Below are 7007 nucleotides of genomic sequence, written 5' to 3' on the forward strand. Positions count from 1 at the left end.
AGGCAATTATTACAAGCTGTGATCGTAATGATTACAATATATAGAAAATTTGCCAGTTGTGCATGTTGATTCGTGATCTGCCGTCAAACTGAATCTATTGGCATCCCGAGGTAAACAGAAACCAAATGGCAAATAATTAGCGTAGCTGCTGTTCATAACATTTCAAGCAATAGATAGTCATGCACATTTGATCTGATATAACTGGAGTGCAAGGTTATGATATGTATTATGTGAATGCTTGGCTAAGGAGATGTGTCTTTAATCTTAATTTATCTGCGAGTGTGTGTCTGAGCCACAAACATAAACAGGAAGGCTATTCCAGAGTTTAGGAGACAAATATGAAAACGCTCTCCCTACTTTAGTGGACTTAGATATCATAGGTACTGTCAAAAGTCCAGAGTTTTGAGACCTTAAAGAGCGTGATGGATTGTAACACGGTAGAAGATCAGTTAAGGAGCTACACCATTTAGGGCCTTCTAGGTCAGAAGCAATACTTTGTAATCGATACAGAACGTAATAGGCAGTGTAGAGATGATAAAATTAGGGTTATATATTTTCTTGACCTGGTAAGAACTCTATCAGCGGCATTTTTGACTAACTAGCTTGCAGGACAACCATGTAATGCACTACAATAATCCAGAGGTCATTAATGCATGAACTAGCTTTTCAGCATCATATAACATGTTCCGCAGTTTAGCTATGTTTCTGAGGTGGAAGAAAGCTGTTTTTGAAATATGATTTTCAAAAGACAAGTTGCTGTCTAATATAACAGCAGGTCTTTAGAGGATGAAGTAACAGTACATCCTTCTAGATGCAAATTGTAAGAGATTCTTTGTACAGGTTTTTGGTCTAATAAGTTATCCGAATTTAATAGAAGAAAATTACTGTCTATCCAATATTTTATATCTTTAACACACTCTGTCAAATTGGATAATTTAGAGATTTCATCTGGATGTGTTGAGACCAATTCTATGTCTTCTAATAATGATATTGAAAATAGCAGATGGCCTAGAACAGACCCTTGCGGCACTCCATCATTTACTGTCGTTTAATTTACTGCCCTGAATACCAGTGTCACTTTGTAATCGATCTAAGAATATGTAATGATATAGTGTCAAACACAGCACTAAGATAAAGACTTTTTTTTTAAAGATGCAGCCTTGGTCAGAAGCTAAAAAGTAATTTGTACTTTTAGCGCAGTTTCTGTGCTATGATGGAGCTATAAATTTCTTGGCATTTGACTCAGAATTAGAGATGAGATAATGTTGTGAAGAGGCTCTGCTGCTACAGGTAACTCTTTTTTAGCAATCTGGTAGGTGTTGGATCTAATAAACATGTTGTTGGTTTAGATGCAATAAGTTTATTTACCTCTTGGATTGTTTTGGTTATTTTCTATGAGTTTCCGTGATGCTTTGCCCTGGCGGCATAAAGAGTAGATTCTACACATGTAGCCTACTTTTAACTGCAGTGTGTTATTTGAAACAACATTTAAAGTTAATATATTTTAAATGTAATAAATTGCAACTTTATAATTATAATGTGTAATTATAAATATATATATATATATATACATGACATCCACGTTTCAATAGAAATTACATTAAAGTGCATATTTCAATAAGACAAAATGTAACTATAAAATTACAAAAAGATGTATTAGTCTGCACAGTTAAGTTCAACTAAAAGCATTAAAAAAGAAATTTTAACTATAATACATTTTCATTTGATTGTCAACAACATGTCCAAGAACATTACATTTATTTTGCACTTAAGTTCTCATATCATAACCTTCTCTATATTCTTTTAAAGTAAATTATTTAAGTAATCTTTTTTAAAGTATTCAAAAATGTACTTTTTCACAAATAATACAACATCCAATAAATATATAAATGAATTGGGGTTTATTAGAGGAGGAGTGACTGTTCATATTTTAAACAATGACTGACAATTTGCTGTCAGGGAACACAATACTCAGAGACAGAGGTTAGTGGTAAACACAGCAGAGCTTTATTGCACAAATGTTGGTAAATACACAAAGGTGAGTTATTCAGAGTTATTGTGGTGTTTTGGATAATACTGGAATTGGATGAGAGGAATAACTGAGTCTTTGCTGTGTTACCAGGGTGAAGAGGAGATAGCAAAGATGGATCAGGGACAGGAGGGAAGCACACACCTCGTTGCTGTTGGAGTGAGTGGGTATCCAGGTGAATATACAGTATAACTTGCAAGCTTGACTTATAGGAACATTAGGAGGGTCTCAGGGTAACACAGTCTCATCCCAAGACGTCATATGACTGACGCTTTTGACCATACGTCAACATCCGACGTTTTAGGGTACCCTTTAACGTCAGTTAGTTGACACGGGTAGGTTTAGGTCTGTGGTAGGGTTAGGATTAGATAGCGTCATCTAACTGACGTTAAAGGGTACCCTAAAACGTCGGATGTTGACGTATGGTCAAAAGCGTCAGTCATATGACGTCTTGGGATGAGACTGGGCTGCTCAGGGAGGAGAACACTGGAGGAATCACTAGGAGCAGTGGAAGGAGTGACACCACGAGAAACTAAAGAGGTGTAAAGTCCAGGTTCAGAAAGTAAAAGTCCTCCTCACTATTTTGTTCCAATATCCTGGATTTGCTAATTCAGTTCATGGGTGGAATAAACATGACAGGACTTTACTTTCTGACCCCTGGACATTACACCTCTGACTAAGAGGTAAATTAATCAAGTAATCTAACAATGAAATAAATGCTGACTGAATGTAAGGTGTGTGCTTATATGCAGGAGATCAGTGCCATGGTGATGAGGAGCAGGTGATTAGTCTTCAGATAAGTGTGATGTTTTGAGGGATTGACAGTGGAGCCTGGTGAATCCGTGCATCCTGACTGCCTCCATAAGATAAACAGCTTTCTGAAAAATGAACACTGAGGCTTCTTCATGGTGAGTTCTGCCTCCTATGAAGGTCACAACCCCAGAATCATGAATAATGTGTTATTCACATGCAGGACAAAAAAGAGAATAATAAAATCCAAGAAAGCCTGACCACGATTGTTTTCTTAGATGTCAAGAGAAAGCCATATCTGTTTGTCTTAGGCTTATTTTCAGTACCCATATTGTAAATAACATACTGATACATGACTCAATTTTCCCATTTTCTTCAGTGACAACAATTTCTTCACCGTAATCTTAAACACACCTCCATGACCTTTTCCCTTTCTGTGAAAACATTTACTGACAGCATGGCTTTGATGAAACACTGGCTGATAATTTGAAAACGCTCGTCCAATTTTCATGTGGTCTCCCGAGCGCTGGTGGTGTGGCCCATGGTGCGACTCGATGCTGTGACTATTCCAGCAGGGACCCTAGGTGTCACAAAATACATTACCAGCCTTGTTTACCCTGGGAGAGAACACAATTGCTATAATTATTGTCATTTTCATCAAAGCCAGTGAAAGCTGATGCGGTGTTAGTGTAATGCTGTAAAATTACAGGGGACCCACTTAGACATTGGAGAGGGATAACTGCTGCCCTACTTTTCACTCTATCATTTCTTTCACTTTATCTATATATCTCTGCCCTATATAATGGATGCTGAAAAATATAGGGACTACTTACCCCTTTAAATTGAGTAAATGATGAAAGCCATATATGAACTAATAAACAGTTAGTTGTGATCCTTGAATCTGGTTGGTCAAGCCAAGTGTGCTGATAGTCCAACAGCACTGGGACTTTTCCCTGTTTCTCACGAATCCGCTTGTCTGTGTTTGTTCCGGACAGACTGTCAGTCTGTGCGTTAGAGAAGGAGATTTTTCAAGGACAGTAGGTTGTGACAAATAATTTATGATTAGTGTAACTTAAAATACTGATTCATGTAGGAAGAAAACAAGTGACTATATTTATGAGTAAGTCATTGAATCATTCACTCAACCAATTTGTTCAAAAACACTGATTCATTAAAAAAGGAAATACCCCTTTGTTGGGTTGTTTCTTAGCAATAGGCAAGTTTATGTGGCTTTGGCTTTGTGTGGAACTATTTTTAATGAAGTAAAAATGTAGTCTATTCACAGTCTATGACGCATTTCCACAGTTATTGGCATTGTAAATCTCATATAAGTCAATCTTGTAAATTTATAAAACTATAATTTGTGTTGTATTACTTTGGCATTAAATTACACAATTTTAAATAATTATACTGGCTGAGAGAGTGATGTAAATGTACTTTCTTTTGACTGCTGCAATCAATCCAACATGACATCATGACTTTGCGTAAACATACACGCCACTTTCAATTCAAGTGGCGTGTTATCTATACGCATTTTGAGATATCCGCGTGTATGTCCACGCCGAAATCTTTTGCGTGTATGTCTACGCCGTTAAACGTCCGAGTGATTCCGCGTGTATGTGTACGCCGTTAAATGTCCGAGCGAAACGAAGCAAAATCTATATCTACATCTGTGGAGCAATATTTCTTTTCCTAGGATGGTAGGAGAAAACTCATAAATGGTATTAACCCCAGTGACGGGTAGGTTTAGGGACGGGGTTGGGGTAGGTCATATATTTATATATACATAATACAGTAATATAACGTTAAGTCAAAGGCGTTGATAAACACGCTGAAAAGCGATTATGCGTGTTGATAGCACGCCAAAAATGGAAATACGAATTGGCGTGTCATACATACGCCATTTCATGAGATCAGTCTGATCAATCTCTACATTTGATTCCTCTTTTGAAAAGTCGTGGAAATGCTATCCTTGATTTTTTTTTTTCTTTTACTATTGGAGCAAAAGAGAAGACAAAAAACGACAACTTTTACATCTGACAACACCGGAAATGGGTCAACTGAACTGTTGTAAGACATTTCATATATTTGCTGCTCAGTTGATATTGCTTAATGTTGCCAAACGTTTTTCATTGAAAAATTTTGGGTATGACAATATGTTATGAGACCGTGTTCAACAAAAATGTGCATACCTAAGCAAACTTTTTTCTTAATTCTGATATAAAAATTTCACCTAGGGATCTTCAAATTTCTGTAATACTAAAACAAAACTTGCATGAACTTTCAGATATAAATTGAATTAAATCATAAAACCTTTAAATGCCTGCAAGACACCTTAATCGACACTGACATTTTGGAAGGTACGACCAAATGATTATTAATTACACCTTTTTAAACGCAAAGTAAAGGCAAATTAAATGTGAACTCAATGAAACTGACATTAACAATGTCTATGTAATATCATTATTATTTTAGAACCATTGGGTCATAACACAAGGTTAAACATTTTGTTTGTTTGTTTTTTTTTGTACCAAAAATATAATGATTTGACTGTCTTTGCTCCAAGAGAAAAGAGTTTGAATGAACATCTTTGAGAAATGCGTGATAAAGGAAAATGTCAAATATAATAATTTGCATATTCGCTTATTAGTAATGATTGCTCTGAATATTGCTCTATTCATGTAAAATGTGTAATTGCAAGGCTTGGTAGATGACTAAACCCTTTCTCTCATGTTTTTTTTTTCCCATTTCTAAATTAATATGTATGAGAAGGGCTGTAAAATCTGTTCATGGCTGCCTCACTAAAGAGCTTCAAAGGATGAAGGATAGACAAATGACAGCCTTTAAATTACCTATCAGTTTCAACAGGAGACAAAACTCATTTCTTCAACTTCTTTTGTATCAGAAAGCAATTATATTTCCTAATAACATTTGTAATTTTTGCCATCTATTATGCCATTTAATTGATAAAAATTTACAGAAATTCTTGGAACTGCTCAGCATTCATGTAATGGTGATTTTAGTCATTTAAGGCGTAGACATCCAGGCTTGATTGATCATATAGCAATATTATTCAACTTTGGGCAGGCTCAGCTAGCTTACAGCTCATGCTCAAACCCTTTGTTTATGTTCTGATTTGAAAATGACTTGAGATTGTAACGAATTAACTCTATGGAATATTAATAATCAATAATAACTGGTTATAATTGATTATGAATATTTGGATCAGTTAATATAATTGACTTAATGTAGTAAAATTAATATTACAATCAACCCACCTGTTCGTCATGAACACTCAGCGTTAATTGTTTATCAATTCTAAGAAATATTTATTTCCGGGGAAGGGAAATGTCTTTCTTACTGTACAGTACTAAGAACCTGAGGTCAAAATCTAAATCATAAAGTAAACTTTGTTGCAAGCAGAGAATCAGAACCTAAAACCGTTTTGTGCACAAGTTTTATTCACTAAATCACAAACATAACTAATCTAAACACATACAATCATGCATGGGTAAAAGGGTGCGTGACAGAATGGAATCGGAAGCAGGAAATGGAACCATGGGAAATATCCATTTAACAATGAAAAGAACCATCAGCTCATCATTTTCATAGTACCTCATTAAATGTATATACACTCACCTAAAGGATTATTAGGAACACCATACTAATACTGTGTTAGACCCCCTTTCGCCTTCAGAACTGCCTTTATTCTACGTTGCATTGATTCAACAAGGTGCTGAAAGCATTCTTTATAAATGTTGGCCCATATTGATAGGATAGCATCTTGCAGTTGATGGAGATTTGTGGGATGCACATCCAGGGCACGAAACTCCCGTTCCGCCACATCCCAAAGATGCTCTATTGGGTTGAGATCTGGTGACTGTGGGGGCCATTTTAGTACAGTGAACTCATTGTCATGTTCAAGAAACCAATTTGAAATGATTCGAGCTTTGTGACATGGTGCATTATCCTGCTGGAAGTAGCCATCAGAGGATGGGTACATGGTGGCCATAAAGGGATGGACATGGTCAGAAACAATGCTCAGGTAGGCCGTGGCATTTAAACGATGCCCAATTGGCACTAAGGGGCCTAAAGTGTGCCGAGAAAACACCCCCCACACCATTACACCACCACCACCAGCCTGCACAGTGGTTACAAGGCATGATGGATCCATGTTCTCATTCCGTTTACGCCAAATTCTGCCTCTACCAAATGAATGTCTCAACAG

Source organism: Rhinichthys klamathensis, unplaced genomic scaffold, assembly GCF_029890125.1.
Source record: "Rhinichthys klamathensis goyatoka isolate OS25496 unplaced genomic scaffold, OSU_Roscu_1.1 h1tg000178l_1, whole genome shotgun sequence".
NCBI lineage: Eukaryota > Metazoa > Chordata > Actinopteri > Cypriniformes > Leuciscidae > Rhinichthys > Rhinichthys klamathensis.